Here is a 20,162-nt window from a genome sequence, read left to right as displayed (position 1 = left end):
TAAGTTGGTAATAATAGGGCCTCAGCTACAAAGATTAGCAGTTATAATGCGCTTCAGGTGATGAGCTAACTCCACTGACCTCAGAAGAAAATCTTATGTTAAGCCCAGGTTTAATAATTAAGTCTCTGGTAAGAAGATGGGTCACAAAGAACAAGAAAATAGTTCTCAGAAAGATTCATGCCAAGCACCTAAGTACCATACTTTCCCATCTCCATCGTTTGAATGCTACCTGTGGGAACAGGAGAACCAGCAACTGCATACCTGTATGCTTTTGATATTTGCTCTCCCTGAGGGATTCACACCTGGTCCCTGAGGGATTCACACCTGGTCCCTGAGGCATGCTGATGTGCTCACAGGATGACCTAGCCTGATATTTTTACATCGGTTTTGTTCACTCCATGGAAATATTTTGAATTTCACTTCATCTCCTCTTTTCTGCAAAACTATGTCAATATTGAAAGACTACCTCCATGCAGGCATCATCTGAACCAAGTGGACAACATATGACTCTTCCTCAATCCATTTATTGAATCAGATCTGTGCCAAAGCACAGCCACTTGGCACCAAACACATCACTTAACTGATGTTAGCTAAAAATCACTGTATCATGAAAAAACACCTTTGTTGATTCTTGAACTATAACAAGCCACCCTAGCAAAACAAAAAAAAAGTTTGCCTTTATTTTTTCTTTATTTTCTCTTGGCATTAAACTATCATGGACTGAAGGTAATAAAATATGTTTAATGGGTGTTTTTACCTGTTGCAAAAAAAAAAAAAAAAGAAAAAAAAGAAAAGACTAGGAGAGTATCCATTCCCTAAGGATGGAAAAAGGGGGAAAATAGTATGTAAATTATTAATGTATCTCATGCAATAGCATAGTATTTGATAGGAATTCCATGACGGAAAGACAGATGATTTTCACTCCTACACTTCACTCGTAACAGAATAGTAAAAAAAAAAAATTTTGACATAGAAAATCCAGAGGATTTCCAGTGTATTTTTGCCAGAAAAGGCAGTGAGGCCAGTTATTCATTGGAAGCATGTTTTATATGCAGGAAACAAAAAAAGTCCCTCAGTATTAGTGGAGAAAACCAATTAGAAGATATAAGTCACGAGGAGGGATTTTGAAGGGAGTTAAATTTCTTGGCAAAAATAAAGCAAGATCAAGATTTATTAATGTGAGCCTTTGATATAGCCATCTGCCATGACATCTCAGCCAAGAGATGGGAGGAGTGTACCTTGCACCGTAAGTGTTACAAAGAAGGCCTTCTGATCCTGCCAAGTACTAAACCTGGAGACTGATGGAAAACATCAGTTGATTTAAAGTTTCTGAGAAGCAGCTTTAAAAACACGGAAATTAAAAATAGATTAAAAGATTTGATAATCTCCAGTTTAATGATAGTTGTGGTCCAAGCCACCACAGGGCCTCTAAAGGTTTCTGACTTCCCATGCTTTCCAGACCTAGTCTTTCCTGGTAGTGGAGCTTTGAAGAAAGCAGCTGGTGACCTGTTCTGTGACAGCTACAGGACATTGCCAGCTGAAAGTCACCTAGTGGACTGATCTGCTTCTTCAGATGCATTCCCTATTAAATGAAACAACAGAAAAATACTCTCAAAACTTGTGCTCCCAGGTGGTCAATGAGAAGAGGTAGATTTCCATAACTATTCCAATGATCATTATTAATCTTAGTACAAGTCTGGGGAAGGCATCCATAACTTAGTCCTCCAAAATGATTTTGTAAGTTTTAAGATGGTTTCATAAATATTGATCCATTCATGAATCCCTCTGTACCTTAAAAACCTCGCAGATCACGCATCTGCAAAAAAAAGCTAAGGGTGGGGCTGGGGGGGGTGGGATTCCCTGGGATCCTATGAATGTGTCTATGAAAAATAGACTTAAAGTAGAATTGCCTCTACATTGGAAATGTCATATGTGGCATTTAGCCCTTTGAATAATTTCGCATGTGCCTGATCAGAGGGCAGTCAACGCCTCCAAACAGAGACCAGGATAGTGGGATGTCTTAGGCTATATGATAAGAGCTTGTGTGCACACCCATGAAGGATCACAGAGAAATAATGGAGGGGGGAGCCTAAATAATACCCTGCCCACACACTACTGGGCCTATCACAGAAGCTATCAGCTCATCAAAAGCCTGTCTTCATAAGCCCAGGTGACAAAGTCAGGCAGGAACCCAAGTGAAGATACAGAAAAAGGGAGACCCTGTCCAGGCTCCTTCTATGGGTGTCCCAGGCAAGCTACAACCCTAGTGTTTGAGTGTGAAGATGATGCATCAAGGCGATCAGTGCTGGAGCACTTTTTGAAAACTGGCAGAGATTGCTGCCTGGGGGTACAGACATATCAAGGAATGCAGGGGAAAAGCCTTTGATTCCACAGGACTTATTATGTCAGAAGTACATAACAGGTGTGAGACAACTGCAACAAAACAGGTTTACCAGACTGCAAGACACTATTGTTATTTACTTTAAAATACAGGAAATACTGAAACAGACATGAAAAATAATCCTCAGTACGTGGTCCAGGCTCATTTTCTTGACTGTTCTAAAAAAAGTTTGAGCTGGTGTCTAACCTGTTGTGAAGTTTTCTAGGATTTTCCTTCATGTTTTGTTTTCCTCATGAACTGTAGAGTCATCTTCATGACAGTCACCTTCCCTGACCAGGACAAAGCTGCTCACAGCATCAGATTAGATCACTGTCCCTAGTCTACAGAAGTATATCCAGCTCTGCCTTTCCACCACCCGAAATTTCCCACATTTCTTCTAAACATACCTCTCAAAGTTTTTTCTGCTTCAGCTTGGCTGCCTCTGGAGAGTTTCCACTCTCTTGATCCCCTCTCTGGAACAGGAGAGGAAATAAGTAATTTTCCACAGCTTTTATGATCGCTATCGCTATTAACTTTTTGGCTAGTTACCAAAGTAGAGATGTGAAGGTTATCTGTCCTTCTCCTCCTGTTAACACTCCACTAGGTAGTAAGAAAGAGCATGATAACATGAGATTTTCATGATACAATGCTGCAGAAATCATCATCTTATACTAATCTGAAGATGTTAGTTGTATGTTAACATACTCCTCAAAACATCAACAAAAGAGATTTATTTACTTACTTGTTTGTTTTCTCTGATCTTTCCCAACCATATTGGTGAAATTAATTTAAAAAGTTAGAACTAGAACTTTGTTACCAAACAAATGTGGAGGAGTCAGGCCAGTGACTTCACTGTGTATCTATACAACCTGACATTAAAAGGGGGAGAAAAAAGAAGGTGAGACCAAATAAGAATGTCAGAAAGCACTCACTGATATTATGGAGGACTTTCTGATTCTTGCTAATGCACTAAATGTCCCATTTCCTGCAAACCATCAGTAATCCCATTATAGTTTACGCCCCTGAGATAGTCAAAGCTCTGGAGCCTTTAGTACAGAAGTAATTACATCATAGCAAGTGTGATGTGGCAATACAAACAAGGCCAAATATAAAATGCAGATGCAAAGTGTGCTGAATAAAGCCCATTAAAGAGGTATCTTGAAACAGTTTATCCGGGAGCATTAAAAAAAATTAATCCTATCACATTCTTTGCAAAAAAAAATTGCAATTTTAATTGTCAGTATATGATTTTGAATGCACAAATCAGAATTATCTAAGTAAATGTAACATCATAGAATCTATCAGTGTATATATTCTTATAGGAGCTGGAAGAATGCAGCACAGGTCTCAAGCATAAAGGCAAAACTGTGTATTTTCCCAGATAGAAGATAATACAATTCCTTGTCTGAAGAATTTTTTTCACTTAACTGCCACACAGCACACACAAGACAACCAGGTGATTAGGCCCAGTCAACATGGTTTTATGAAAGGCAGGTCTTGCTAAATGAACCTGATCTCTTTCTGTGACAAGGTTACCTGCTTAATGGATGAGGGAAAGGTTGTGGCTGTAGCATATCTGGACTTTAGTAAAGCCTTTCACACCATTTCTCACAGTATTCTGCTTGAGAAACTGGTTACCATTGACCTGGACAGTTGCACCCTCTGCTGGGTTAAAAACTGGCTGGATGGCCGGGTCCAAAGAGTCATGGTGAATGGAGTTAAATCCAGTTAGAGGGCAGTCACAAGTGCTATTCCCCAGGGCTCAGTGCTGGGTCCACTTCTGTTCAATATCTTTATCGACTATCTGTATGAAGGGATTGAGCGTACCCTTAGTAAATTTGGAGATGACACTAAGATGGGAGGAAGTGTCAATCTCTTTGAGGGCAGGGAGGCTCTACAGAGGGATCTGAACAGGCTGGATTGATGGGCTTGAGACCAATGGTATGAGGTGTCCCATGGCAGGGGCGTTGGAACTAGACGATCTTTAAGATACCTTCCAACCCTAACTATGGTTCTGAGGCCCAAGTGCTGAGTCCTGCACTTGGGACACGACAACCACATGCAGTGCTACAGGCTTAGGGAAGAGTGGCTGGAAAGCTGCCTGGCAGAGAAGGACCTGGGGGTGTTGGTCAACAGCTGGCTGAATATGAGTCAGCAGTGTGCCCAGGTGGCCAAGAAGGCAAATGCCATCTTGGCCTGCATCAGAAACAGTGTGGCCAACAGAACCAGGGAAGCGTTTCTGCCCCTTTACCCAGCATTGGTGAGGCCGCATCTTGAATACTGTGTTCAGTTTTGGACCCCTTACTACAAGAAAGACATTGAGGTGTTATGAGAAGTGTCTGAGGGAACTGGGGTTGTTTACCCTAGAGGAGGCTGAGGGGAGACCTTATCACTGTTTACAACTACCTGAAAGGAGGTTGTAGTGAGGTGGGTGTTGGTCTCTTCTCCCAAGTGATAGACGATAGGATGAGAGGCTGAATGAATGTCATGTGCTCACCATAAAGTTTCGCCCCATCTTTTTTCATTTTCTTACATTCTTTTTCCATTTTCTTACATTCCTGGTCCAATAAAAGGAAAAAAAATAACAAAAAAATAAAATAAATACCTCTTTGTTCCCTTATGTTTTTACTTTCTTTTTTCATGCGTTCAGCAAGTTTGCTGCATTTTGCCAATTAATTTTTTTGAACTTCATCAGTACTGCTTGGCTCTCATCTTCCCTAATTAGTTTCCATTCAATACCTCCAAATATATTTCTAGAGGGAAAAGGTGAACTCATATTTCACTTGAGGTACCTGATATGGGACAATCTTCTCTTCAAATATCCAATCTGAGAATTTTTTATAACTTAGAGTTCATAAAAATGCACAATCCCCTTTGATCCCAGGGAAACAGATAGAAAATCATGAAAGCTTCTCCTTCTTTCTATTTCACCCTTCTTTTTCAGTCTCAAGCTTTCATCTTTCTTTTCTTTAAAACAAAAATCAGAAGGCTGAAGGTGACATGTTAGGTGTTAATGAGATTCAGATTTCTGCTGATGCATACTTGCAAAGAGGCACAAGGCCTGGCAGAGAATTTACAGAGTAAACTTTGCTAGTAGATATCCATCAAAATTGCCCAAAGCTATGCAGACAGAGGCTGACATTCTGCCTATGAAAAGATAACTAAACTTGAAACAGATTGAGATACTAACGTGTTAGGAGCTTCTTTTTTTATCAGCATCTAATGGAGATTTAATTCAACTTCAAATTAAGTCAATGAAAAAAACTCATCGATTTGAATCATAACTGGGTAAGAGCTTAATTATGGCAGAAATCTTTTTGCCAAGAAGTGACCTGAATTGATAGCCTTTAGAAAGGTCTCTAGGTATCAAATACTCAAGCACTCTAGAAAGACTGAGAGAATTCATTAATAAAAAGCGAAATAGAATATTCCTTTAAGAAGGTGTATTTTGAAGTGTGGCTGTTAGATTAATCTACATGTGATTAATTAATGATTAATGCTGTTCAGTAAATGAACAACTTCTCAGGATGACAAAGGTCTTGCATTTAGCATTAACATCTGATATACACTGCAATCACAATAAAGACAGCTGTAGCCTGAAGCTTGCACTTATCTGCAACAGTGACTTTTGTCCTTTATATCACGTAATTGCATTCCTGATCAGAGTTCAGGAAATGATTGCTTTAACAGTTCTATTTTATCTCCCAGGCTTTGCAATAAGCAACACATTTTAGGCTGGAGTGGTTGCTACTAAGAGTTCCTTATACATTTTCTCTATTTCCAAACTATGCTTTTCCTCAAAAAAGATTCCTCCAGTTGCTAACACCATCTACAAAGAACCATTATTGATACTGCATGAGATAATGCTTCCTTACTGACTCCAGAGTTTTCCCAAAGCTATGTCTTCAAGTTGAGATAGATGAACTGCAGGAGGTCCCCAGAAGTGGGGGTAACCTAACCAAACTGACAGCACCATCAAATAAAATCCATTTCCTTTTACTGGACTGTGAGAGCATTGTAGTAGGCATTTGCTTGTGCACATCTATGTGCAACAGTCCTCTAGTAATCATTCCTAGTCAGCTGAGGCAGTAGAAGAGCAGTTTATGAGAAGGCCATTTTTAAGGCAAGCTAATATTTGATAGAGACTATTCTATGTTGGTTGGCAAGACAACAAGTAAAACACCACTAACTATGAGTGAGTGCTTCCATTAGGAAAGAACAGTGAGCAGTGGTTTTATTAAAATTGATGAGATAATACAGTTTACAATACAACTTATCAAGAAAGGTCATATTCAGATAAAATGTCAGTATTCTTTGCAAGATGACTTGCTCTCAGAGTTCAGCCTCTTGCAACACCACAAGTAAACAGTCTCGGTAGGAGATTAGTAAAAGAAAAAAATCTAAATTGGATTGAAAATCCATAAGTATAGTACATCTATAAATCCTTTAAAAAGCCCTCACTTCAGCTTTGTTCTTGAAAATAATCTTAGGTAAATTTTGATGAGCCATATAGGTGCATAGAAGACTTCCTTGGGGGTGATTTCTTCACCCACATCAACAAAATTCAGAGAAGAAAGCAAGCAGAAAGCATAATTAACATAACATTAGCATGTTGAAACACTTTGCTGATGTAAAGTGTTTCAAAACCCTTATTAAAGATTTCATTTGGCAGAAAAGAAATTGCTGAGCTTTTTCTTGGGACCAAATACTATCTGCTTTCAGTAATCCCAACCTAAATGCTTTTAATAACAATTGTTTAGGAGGAAAAATGTCCTCTGATCTATTTCAAAATATGAGTTCATGTTGCCTCCTTATGTAATTAGAGAAATATAAAAGTAATGGGTGGGATGTTGGTGGGGGAGGTGAGAAGGATCCGTCTTTTTGGAGTCAAAATGGAGGAGCCTGTTGAGACTAAGAGGAGAGAGGGAACAGGAGAAGAAAAATGCTGAGGTTAGATCAGGAAGGAGAAAAGTTGGAATAATGCAGGAATATGGGGGAAAAGAGAATAGCTCCAAAGTCCTCAGCAAGGATCTGAACTCTGACATACAATATCAAAAGTTTTTGACTGGCTCTATCTGTATCTGACTTCCTTGTGAGCAGCTCCTACAATAAGGTCTCTTTAGACTTGGGGATTGCACTGGCTGCTTGTCTCTCAGGCTTGTCCTTTTGTGTCTGTAATAAAGAGGCTGAAGTATGAAAAATTTTGAACCAAAAGCATCACACTGAGATAATCATAACCTCCCATGAGGTAAAACGGAGTTTCCAAAAACCAGTTTGCCACCACCAATTAACAACCCACAATATATGATAAGAATTCTACTTATTCTTCATGTTACATACCATAAGTGACCCTGGCTATATCATTCAAATGCAATAATCTTGTTGTTTGACAGTATATAGGTATGAAAAAATGAATGAAAATGCACAGAAAAAATTTACTTCAGGTTTTTTGTAAAATGGATATCACCTTGCTCTCCATGAGGCATCCCACTGATTTTTGTTACACTCATATCCTACATACAGCCTGACCATACAGTCCCTATTGGATGCAGAAGGAACAACAGTGACAGTATAGTATAGTATGCACTTGTAGGGTTTGTGAGTATAGTTTCATATTATTTTATGAAGAATGAATCACATCAATTCTGTCAGTCATCCCAAAGCCTTTAAGACTAAGAATCTGACTCGTTGCCAAGGGCTATATTTTTATGAGAATTTGCGTGCAAATTATCTTGCCACTTCTAAGCATGAGAAAAATGGCTGGGAGCCTTGCCTTAGTTAGAGCTTTAATGGGCATGGTACAAATCATGGGTTTTATCCAGTTGTATTTTATTCTGCATGCTCAAAAGCATAAAATAACATAATTTTTTTCCTCTACAGGAAATGTTACCATTGCTTATTACATAAATGATACAAAATTACCAGAATTCAAACCACAACTACCACCATCGCGCTGTTCCCTTACCTGGTGGTTGAGTCATCTTCCCTGGAGGTGTTTAAGGGATGGGTGGACGAGGCACTGAGGGGCACGGTTTAGTGTTTGATAGGAATGGCTGGACTTGATGATTCTGCATAGGTAGCTGAGCTGAACTACATCACTGCAGTAAGAAATAGAAACTTGACATCATTATTTGCCACTGAGCACAGAGCGTAGCATAGAAGCCCACAGAACTACAGAGAACAGGCGCAGCCAGGAGCAGAGTGACTGAGTCTTGCCTCCTGCTAATGCTGGGCAAAGCTGCAGTCCAATCAGAAGTAAAATCTCCTGTCACATACTTGGTTCTTAACGTCAAAAGGGAGACCTTATTTCAGCAGTTCAGCTGCTGAAATATCCAGGTAGAAACAATATGGGGGCAGTGACATGGCCTTTTTGTAATGCCCATCAACAGAGGAGTTTTATTTTTGCCAGCTTGGCTTATTCTGTATCACAAAAACAGTGTGGCTGAGGTCAGAGAAGACTCCTGGAGATCAGTTAGTCTAATTTCACAGCTGAAAGCAAAGTCCTAGAGAACGTTGCCTAGGATTGTGTCTAGATGGCCTTTTAAAAACACCAAGAACAGAGTTTTCCCAGGTCAGATCTTCACCATATCGTACATATAAAGCACACTTGAAATATCATATGTTGAACTCTATCTTATTGCTTAGATAGTATTACTGGCATGAGTCACTGCAGAATAACTTAATGTTTATAGGAGGCAGAGAATGTGCACCACTGCATGCATGTATATTTCATTCATGAGTCCCAGATTGGAACACAGAAACAATTTGGAATAAAACTAGTGATGTGTTATTGGTGAATTTGTATGCAAAGACAGAAGAAATACTGCTCTGGGGCATTTCAGAGTACTTTCTAATCAAACTTTGCTTCATCAGAAAAGTCCTCATCATCTTTACTGCTGATATCCAAAAGATAAAAGCAGAATATGCATGACACATGACATGAATGTGGCATTCGGAGAGGGCAGATCAACTTGCTGTCCTCCATACTGAAGACTATGAGGGCTATTGGAGAAATTTTCAAGCACTTCGACTTTAAAAAGAAGTGAAGTGGAATAGGACTAAGAATATGGCCTGATCCCAAAGATAAATTTCTAATTAATGTATCATTTGGACACCTTTCTCTGTTACTAAGAACTCAAAAAAATCATCTATTTTTGTGACCCCTAGAATTGGGTTCTGAAAAGTAATATGTGATACACTGCAAATTAAAAACATCAAATATAATTTTTCTCGGTCTTTGACCATCCTGATGCTGGAAATACCTTTCACAAATTTATGGTAAATTCAGATATACTTCCTAAAACGTTTTATAGTACTTCAGGTGTTCTTAATTGATACCCCAGATTTCATAACTGTGCAAACAGAAGCTCTATGCTGTTTGTGAACAGAGAAGGCCTTGTGGGGGATGTGGCAGTAGGTGGACGCCTAGGACAAAGTGATCATGAGATGATAGGGTTTTCTGTTCTAGGTGAAGTGAAGAGGGTGGTTAGCAGGACTGTAGCATTAAATTTCCAGAGGGCAGACTTTGAACTCTTCAGAAGACTGGTTGGCAAAGTCTCATGGGAGACAGTACCCAAGGGCAAGGAAGCCCATGAGGGCTGGGAGCTCTTCAAAAAGGAAATCCTAGCAGCTCAGGAGAAAGCCATCCCCATGTTCTGGAAAAAAAGCCGGCAGGGGAAAAAAACAGTTTGGTTGAACAGAGAGATCTTGAGTGATATCAAGAAGAAGAGAACATTTATGGGCTCTGGAAGAGGGGACAGGCCTCTTGGGTGGACTACAGGAGGGAAGTGAGATTGTGTAGAGAAAAAATCAGAAGGGCTAAGGCTCAACTAGAAATCAGATTGGCAAAGTCTGTGAAAGATAACAAAAAATCTTTCTACAAATATATAAATAATAAAAGGAGGACTAGGGAGACCATACAGTCTCTATTGGACGCAGAAGAAACAACAGTGACAGGGGATGAGGAAAAGGCTGAGGTACTTAATGCCTTCTTTGCCTCAGTCTTTAATTGTGAAGAAAGTTGTTCCGTCTGTGTACAAACCCAGGAGCTAGAGGAGCAAAATGAGGCTCCCATGATCCAAGAGGAGGTGGTCAGAGCCTTGCTAGCCCAACTAGACACCCACAAGTCTATGGGGCTGGATGGGATTCATCCAAGGGTATTGAAGGAGCTGGCGGATGTGCTGGCCAAACCCCTTTCCATCATCTTTCAACAGTCCTGGAAGACTGGGGAAGCTCCACTGGACTGGAGGCTGGCTGATGTTGTGCCCATCTACAAGAAGGGTCGCAGGGAGGATCCAGGGAACTACAGGCCTGTCAGTCTGACCTCAGTGCCAGGGAAAGTCATGGAACAGGTCATCTTGAGTGCTATCATGAAGCACATGCAAGAGAACCAAGTGATCAGGTCCAGTCAACATGGGTTCACAAAAGGCAGGTCTTGCCAAACTAACCTGATCACCTTCTATGACAAAGTGACTCGGCTGCTGGATGAGGGGAAAGCTGTGGATGTGGTCTTCCTGGACTTCAGTAAAGCCTTTGACACAGTTTCTCACAGCATTCTGCTTAGGAAACTGTCAGCCTCTGGCCTGGACAGGCGCACACTCTCCTGGGTGGAAACCTGGTTGGATGGCCGGGCCCAGAGAGTGGTGGTAAATGGTGTGAAATCCAGCTGGAGGCCAGTGACAAGTGGGGTTCCCCAGGGCTCAGTGCTGGGTCCAGCCCTGTTCAATGTCTTTATCAATGACCTGGATGAAGGTATCGAGTGCTCCCTTAGCAAGTTTGCGGACGACACTAAGCTGGGTGGAAGTGTCGATCTGCTGGAGGGTTGGGAGGCTCTGCAAAGGGACCTGAACAGGATGGACCGCTGGGCTGAGACCAATGACTTGAGGTTTAACAAGGCCAAATGCCGGGTCCTGCACTTGGGGCACAACAACCCTATGCAGTGCTACAGACTAGGAGAAGTCTGTCTAGAAAGCTGCTTGGAGGAGAGGGACCTGGGGGTGTTGGTTGACAGCCGACTGAATATGAGCCAGCAGTGTGCCCAGGTGGTCAAGAAGGCCAATGGCATCTTGGCTTGTATCAGAAACAGTGTGACCAGCAGGTCCAGGGAGGTTATTCTCCCTCTATACTCGGCACTGGTGAGACCGCTCCTTGAATCCTGTGTTCAGTTCTGGGCCCCTCACCACAAGAAGGATGTTGAGGCTCTGGAGCGAGTCCAGAGAAGAGCAATGAAGCTGGTGAAGGGGGCTGGAGAGCAGGTCTTACGAGGAACGGCTGAAAGAGCTGGGGTTGTTTAGCCTGGAGAAGAGGAGGCTGAGGGGAGACCTCATTGCTCTCTACAACTACCTGAAAGGAGGTTGTAGAGAGGAGGGAGGTGGCCTCTTCTCCCAAGTGACAGAGGTCAGGACAAGAGGGAATGGCCTCAAGCTCCGCCAGGGGAGGTTTAGGCTGGACATTAGGAAAAATTTTTTCACAGAAAGGGTCATTGGGCACTGGAACAGGCTACCCAGGGAGGTGGTTGATTCACCTTCCCTGGAGGTGTTTAAGGCATGGGTAGACGAGGTGCAAAGGGGCATGGTTTAGTGATTGATAGGAATGGTTGGACTCGATGATCCGGTGGGTCTCTTGCAACCTGGTTATTCTGTGATTCTATGATTAACCACTGTTTGTTTGTTTCACTGGAAATCATAGAGTGCCAGTATAGTGCTCATGAATGTCTTCTCAATGACAGGATTTTGGTAAGATTGACATTGCCTTTATATTGTGCGAAGTCCCTTCTTCCCTTCTAAGTAATTAAATAATTGTCCACTGCCTTTTTTTTTTTTTCTTTTTTGACTCTAGAAGCCATTCAGGAATTTTCAGAGCTTAACCCATTTTATCTCAGCCTCTTCAGGATCAAAACACTGCCACATTAAGTGCACATTTTCCCTCCATACTGAGTCAGATTCATTTAATCCAAGGATTTATCTGTTCAATAATGTAGCTACTTATTCCACATTTCAGAGGCAGGAACTGGGATTCATTTCACCTGATGTCTTTATTGAAGAGGTATAGCATGGACACAGCTCTATGTGTGAGCTAGCTCTACAAGGACTCCATTACGGTCAGTAAAGAGATGTAATCAATGCCATGGCGTCATTCTTCTAATCCTGAAACAGGTAACTGAAACGAGTCACGTGAATTGCCTTCTTGGAGTACAACCTCTCTTGGCACACTTGTGGAATGTAAAAGCTTTTAATGACTCAAAAGCATGTCTTCATTTGGAGAGCCTCCAGCTACCACTATCAGCTTGTCCCAGTGCTAGCAAAGGGGCACAGTTGCTGTCATTTGTGCTCAAGGAGTACAAAAGTAGCTTTGACTCTTGGTGGCATACTGGATGGGGAAGTTCAAAGAAAGGTACAGTGCTTGTAATAATGTGGGACTTCCTTGGATCTCCCAGTTCAAAATATGAATGCTCTGTTGTCACCATATTTCATTTTCTTCACCTGTCACCTCTTTTTTTCTTTGCATCTATTGCAACCATGACCTGCAATATCTGAAAATACAGTAGTTCAGTGAAATAGATAAGAAACAGCTTTAAGAAAAAAGAAATACCACTCAGGAACTGCATCAACTTGTGATGAACTTTCTGAAGAGCTTCCAATGGGAAAAGGAAAAGTCTGCCTGTTCCTTTCTTTAGTTACACAAATCTATAATCACAGCATTGTGCAAATAAAGCTGCTTTTTTTTTTTTTCTGGAGAGAAAGAAAAATAGAAAGATAGATCTGATTGGCCACCTGTCTTTCTCTGTGTTTTTTTTAATAACTTGTTGTTCTTCTAGTTTCATGTCCCACTGGGTAATCCATATTTTGACCTTTGTTAACACATGACATTTTGATTTTGTTTTCTTAACGAGATAGATCATTAATGTTTGTGCTGTTACCTAACAGTCTGTGCAGGTTGATGTTTAACATTCATTTTAAACCTGCTTTAGGTAAGCAGTGCATGAAATTTAAATGAAATATCAAGAAGACTTCATTTCTACAAGTATTTCAAAGGATAAAAAATGTTCTTCACTCTAGTCAGATAACAGTTTTGACATGAAATTGCTGCCTCCTGCATTTGTGTGCATTGTCTGAACAACCATTTTTAGTGGGGAGAATGATGGTCTCCCATTCATAATCAGGACTGGAAAAAAACACATTATGCGCAATGCAACAATTGTTACTAAAGACTTATTCAAAGAGTGAGCAATAAAAGCCCTGGGTTTTATTTTCTTTTTTTTTTTTTTTAATCACTTACGTTAAACAATTGTACCTAAGCTCAAATGGTATCTCCCCAGTTAATTTAGGAAAGCATCTGATCCACTGGATTCCAAAACTACATAAGCCCCTTTTTTGAGTCATATCTACAATTACTTGTGTATGTGGCTAAACTTTGCCCTCCCACAGGTAAACCAGTACCTGTGGTCACTAGGAGAGAAATGCTAAGAAACTCTTCAAGAATATGTCATTGGAGCAGATCACAGGGTGCAGTGAAGCACAGAACAGACAACCCTGCATGCATGGAGATTAAGCCTTTAAGATCACAGTGCCAAATTCAGTGGCATATGGGTCCACATGCTAAATGAGTAGGATAACTGTCATGCACTGCAAACCACCTCCCTGGCTTCATTTAGCGTAGCCCTGCCCTCAGTTTCCTCCCAAACCTTCCACTGGAGGTACATTGTATTCCTCCTTGTTCCTATCAAGTCTGTTTACTTGTATAGATGCTACTAGTTCCCTACCTATCTTCTGCAGGAAGCATTTCCACAATTAATCTGTTCCACCAGTATCAAAATAGAGATTCGCTTTGAAGTCCAAAAGGAGCAATTAAGTATCTGGTCTGACCATATAAACATAACGTGGAATTTTACCCAGTTTCTCACATTAGGCCAACAACTTGCTTTGAACTGAACTGCCAATAGCGGTCACCTACTTCTAATTTTATTTCACCAAAGTGCAGTTTTCAAGACCTATTTCTGGACTTCACTGCACTGGATTTCAGTTACTCTCCTCCCTTATTCTGCAGTTCTATGCCAGTGCTTGAGAGGCAGCATTAGCTGATTGTCTTAGGATGAAGGTACTTGTGATTAAAATATATGTAGTTCTGTCTGCTTCCCAGTTTTTAAGGATGGAATACAGCAAACTATTGGTTGCTTGCAGCCAAATTACTTACATTTCCTTCTAACTCTTTCAGAAATTCTAAGTGCATGAAAAAAATAAAACTGAGAGTAAAACCCTTTGCTGAAAGAAATACCATGAGGAATTTTCTATATTCCTTGTTTGAGTCTACATTTGGCTGATAAACTTATTTACTTCTAATTAATAATAAAATTAATAATATTATTAATAATTTTAATAATAAAATCCCAGTGAGGATCTTTGACACAAACCATGGGGAAATAACTGTCTCAAGGTTACTGGTTACATCTCAGTATCTTACACTTACAGCCCACAGCAATGTAACCTGACACGTCACTCAATATTCCACTGCTACCTGCTCAGGAATCCGGAACGAAGGAAAAATGAACAGGCTCAGCTGTCAGAGAAAACTCTTCCTGGCATAGCCCTGGCACATGATGGTGTAGTAGAAAAGATGAATTGAGCTTTTCATGGCCGTGCCTTTCACACCCCTTCCAAACCAAATGCTTCAGTGGAAGAGTTGGACAAACTGGATCGTACTAAGTGGAAAGAGGAAAAAGTCCATGAAGATATGGAGACCAGCCTAAGGTGCTTTGGACACACTGACTTTTTATTGCTTACTTTTTCCTTTACATGACCTTAATTATGAGTTGAAGAAAAGACATTATCCAAACACACACACAAGTTCATTGCACATATTTCTTATTAGCATTGACTTAGCAACAGATAAAGATTTCTTTTTTATTACATTGTATTTCATTTAATACCATTTTTCATTCCGTTCCTTTCCATTCAACTTCATTTAAAATACTCCCCAATCATTTTATAATACTTTTCACTTGAAGCTGACAAAAATTACACATTCACCAGATTTAGGATATTCTGCTAATAACACATCATAATTCCTGACTTCAAAGGATTTAAGAGCTTTAAAAATTTCTGGCTGCTTATCACAGTGGAATACAAAACTCCCTGGAAGAACATCAGCTTCTCTGGGGACAGATTATGAGGGGCAGTTATAACCTTGTCCAGCACGTCAATGTACTTCTTGTTGGCCCTGTTTTTTTCCTATGGTTATGTAAGTCTGTGTAAGCAGTGATATAAAGGGGCACTTAGGTTATTGTTTTCTCAGCAATTAAGTAAAATGAACTAATAAACTATGGATAGTTCTGAGGACTTGCAAAAATTTCATATGATTTTGACCCCTGTATCAGGAGAGCTGGCACTAACACAACTGCTGTCCTCGGACTGTTTGCATACGGTTGTGCAAACAGTTGTCAGCAAATGCTGAGAAGGACATCTCATACAACCACAGGGTGCAGTAACAACCTGATCAGCTGTGCAAACAGAAATCCAAAAGGAGAGTTCATTACTTGAGATATAGCTCTGTAATAATGATTTGGGTCACAGTTTGTTGTCTCTGCACAGCATCACACTATCAGGTGGATGGACCAGCTTGAGTTACTGTTAATTACAGTGTCTTTCCACAAACCTCCATTACTCAGAGTAAAAGAGGTGGAATCAAGCAATGGCATATTGTGGATATGTATTTAAGCTGTGAATACACTCTGTTTGTCTTCTGCTTACCTACAACACCATTATCATAGAGTGGGGGATGGTGTGGGGCTGGAGTGCTGACTCCCACATCCCACAAAAGCACAGGCACACCACATTGCTCTGAAAGGTGTCAGGGGATGCTTTGTCAGTAAATGCTGGGTGACCATCATTCTTCATAAGGAGTCACTTGCTCTGCCAAAACATTCATGCCTAATTTTTGTTAGGGAGAGTTTCTCAGCTGTAGAATGAAACTTTTAATGGGAAGAGAGGGAAAGAGACTAACTCACCTCAAACAAGCTAATAGATAGAGCATCCAAGGTAAAAAGCCTGCAATGAAAGATATTGAGGAGATCAGAAACAATGAAGTTGAGTTAGAAATGCCTGTCCTATAGCCAAGGTGGGGGAATACTACATGGTAACTTACTGATTATTTTGGAAAGCTCTGAAGGCTTTGTTTCATCTCAGGGCAGAGCAGGAAAAGTCCAAACTTGAAGGACATAACAGCTAAAAATAATCACATTGGAAAAAGCTACAAAGGTCTAGGTGAGGGCATAATATTTGTAAAACACTGTAATCAAAACATATTTTAGCAGACAGCATTTGCAGAGAATTCACTTTAAATCTGCTGTGCGTGACACCCATACAGATTGCATTAGCTTTGTTTCCTCCCACACATTATCCTTATTGGATTTTGAGTAATAACACTGAAACACACCTATTAGGATCATTTTTTTCTTGTCATGCTCCCCGTAAAACCTTTTGGTTAAACCCCTAACCTGAATGAAATCCCGGCAGGATATCTGACGCCTTTGCGCCATCTACTGTCTTCCGCAGATCTTAGCATCCACTCGGTTTTTTTTGATGGCACAGACTACCAATTAGATGTTTTCATAAAAACATCAATCATAACTGTGTGGTCTTATTCCTAAGATGTCACAGTCAGCTCAGAACCCCATGTCACATTGTTCTATGCTTTTTTTCCTACTATTAGCAGTCAGATTGACCTCCAACGGGTCACAGTCTATTCAGGTTTTCACCAAGTGATTTCCAACCCTTTAATAAGTTACATCCGTTCGGTTTTAAAACATTCCAGCGCTTAGCTACCCCAGCTTCAAAAAGTATATCTTGTTTCTAATATTTTTTTTCCCTGAATAGTGTACTGTTTTTCCTCTGAGATGGAAAGAGTTCTTTAAGAACTCAACACAATGAAACGATAACATTCTTTGTCTTTCCACAAAAAGGGCCCACAGAGTAGTCCCTGCATTCCCAGGCTACTTCCTGGATGTGAAACGATATATAATTAAACACCTTCCTCAGAGCAGAAGAAAGGACCAGTGTCTAAAAATATCTCCTTCAGCTGCTGGATACCAAATGCTTTGGAATTGAAAGGCAACTTGCCTGAAGGCTAGAGATGTCCAGCTGAAAGCCCCTTCTGAGTGCAATCAATATACAGTGAAAGGAAGCTGAAGGCTACTATAAACATTACATGAAGTTACATGGCCACAACGCTGACTAATTTATCTTCAAAACTACAGTTCACTTATACTTTGATTAAGATAAGCAAATTTTTTTTCCAGTCTGAATTAATATACTCAATATTTCAATAACAACAACAAAAAAATAGCTCATATTCAGTTCATTGTTTCTGTTTGGAAAAAAAAAAGGGGGGGGGGACGCTGTTACTGCAGTTTCCTATAGCAAAAACTGTCAGCCGTTAGAAAAGCCACTGGGGAGAGAGAAGAAGCGCAGCTGGCTGAAATCTATTTCTGACAGCAACTAATACTGGATGCTAAGGGAAATAATATATGAAATGGCACAGTCAGAGAGTAATCCTTTCCCCTGTTTGTACACCCATTCTACAGCAATCAGCAGCTGTGAGTTCCTGAGGTGATGGATGCACTCCAACTACATTTAACAGCCACCAGTAGACCAATCCTTCATGGTTTTTCCTAACCTCCTTTTGTCTAGTTATGTGAGCTTCGCTCTCCACAGCACCCTGTAGCAATCAGTTCCTCAAATGAATTCAGTGTTGTGCAAAAAGGATTTTTTTTACTGCTTCTCCACTATCACAAGCATGAAAATATTCCATTCACCCTATAAAGACCTCTAGGCAAAAAGGTAAGTAGAAATTCAACTTCTTACTGTGAAAACACACAAAGAAATCTTTTGAAAACAAAATGAGGGACTTTTTATAATAAGAACTAGATAGAACTAGAAGGAATGGCAATAAGTTGGAGAGGGGCAGATTTAGATGAGACATAAGGAGGAAATTCTTCACATTAAGGGTGGTGAAACATTGGAACAGGTTGCCCAGGAAAGTTATTCACATGCCTTAAGTGCCAGTAACTGTCATTTTGCTTTATGGATTCAAATCGAAGATGAAAAACATATCTTAAAACTATGTGTGCTCTAATGCTTTCTAGGCATTGACATTCAGTGTACTATGCACAACCTACTGACCGCATTTTATACATCAATGTACACACACGTATGCATATACATATATGCACATAGATATAACACAGTTAGATTTTTCCTTTGAATTTGGCAATTCTAAAACTATTCTAAGTGGAATATCATTCAATGCCTGTTACTGCAAAAGAACTCAACCAAATAATGGTAAACCAGGAAACCTCTATTTCCCTAAAAAGTTAGCTCAAATAATTCCAAAGCTTTTCTTGATATTGTTTTCTCTTCTTTGGGATTACATGTCTTAAATATCATCCTCCTACACTTAAACACAACACATAAAGTATTTTTCTTGCAACATTAATTAATGGTGCAAAATTGCCTTTACTGGCACCTAAAAGGGAATTCATTCAGCATGTATAAATGTATTTCCATGTTGATAAAATTGGACAGATCTCTGATCTACAGTTTGCATAGTTCAAAACACTGATGCCACAACACAGCACTGGCTGAAAATATTTGACAGAATATGTTTCATTAGAATATGCTGTTTCTGTCAAAAGAAACTATTTTGTAGGAACTTGTCATTTTTCATAAAAGCAGGTTATACCTAAAAGATTTACATTACATCAAACTCAAAATAGAATATTTGGGATTGACTTCTTTCTGGAATATTGCCCTGATTTTCTCCTTTCATATTGTTTAAATTGTTATTTCATTAACCTGACATATTATGTGAAATTTACGTTTTTACAGGCAGCTTAACTCTGCCACTTCCTAACTTTAGACTACTTAACTTCCCAGCTTTTTTCAGCAATTATATATAGATATATGGCTAAACCCAGAGCGTTACAGTTTAGTTTAATAGAGTGTATTTGTTTTTTCACCCCGACAGAATTTGCCACGCTCTGGTCAGTTGATAAACTTATATTCAATTATAACTTTTTGTCCACTTCACTCTGCAGATGTAGTGCAGTCTGGTTCCATGCCATTAGATGTCACTCTGGACCCTGCAAAAGGAGATCAAAGCCTGAATTAGCATCTTCCCACCATCAAATAACTCCAGTTTCAAAACAGGAGATATATCTTCCAAGACTGCACCTTATCCATGTGTGCCTTCTGGTAGGTACACCTTGGCTTCCACCTCCACATTCATCTACAGCTACTGGCTACACTGACACAACAGCACACATTGAAAGGGGCCAGACAGCAAAAACTTGGTCCTGTCCTCCTCTCATTTCACAAAAGAACAATTTCTAAGATCCATAGTTTTCAATCACATGGAGATGCCATGAAAAAACACAGCTGTGAGGTGCTTCTGGGAGGGCCAAAGGGAAATGCTGACTATGGTGTGAGCCTGGAGCAAATAATCCATCAAATGAGATGTTTGGTGAATTGGATCTGAAGCCAAATAACCACTCTAATCTTGCATTGCTTCTTACATGTTCTGCTTCCTTAAGTCTTTTTGGCTTGTTTGTTTGTTTATAGTTTTCTCCTGGATGAACTGTTTGCAGTGAAGCAATTCATCAGTTTGTTGTGAATCCCTCAGGGAAAGGGGGAGTGAGTGATAGTAACTTTGATCTTGGTGGAAGAGATAGCAGCGGCAAGGTGAGGTGATCCCACGTCTGTGGGATGGATTCTGCTGATGCCAAAATCCT

The 20,162-nt window shown here is 40.1% G+C and overlaps 1 protein-coding gene across 1 annotated transcript in view; it reads right to left on the bottom strand.

The window, feature by feature from the left end:
• The window catches only part of SMOC2 (SPARC related modular calcium binding 2), a 267,516-nt gene that overhangs the window by 184,983 nt on the left and 62,371 nt on the right, over positions 1–20,162 (bottom strand). The gene's annotated exons all lie outside the window — the stretch shown is intronic.

This window comes from Phaenicophaeus curvirostris, chromosome 2 (assembly GCF_032191515.1).
Source record: "Phaenicophaeus curvirostris isolate KB17595 chromosome 2, BPBGC_Pcur_1.0, whole genome shotgun sequence".
In the NCBI taxonomy this organism is placed as follows: domain Eukaryota; kingdom Metazoa; phylum Chordata; class Aves; order Cuculiformes; family Cuculidae; genus Phaenicophaeus; species Phaenicophaeus curvirostris.
Note: the sequence above shows the minus strand (reverse complement) of the source record. Positions and strands in the feature narration are given on the sequence as shown.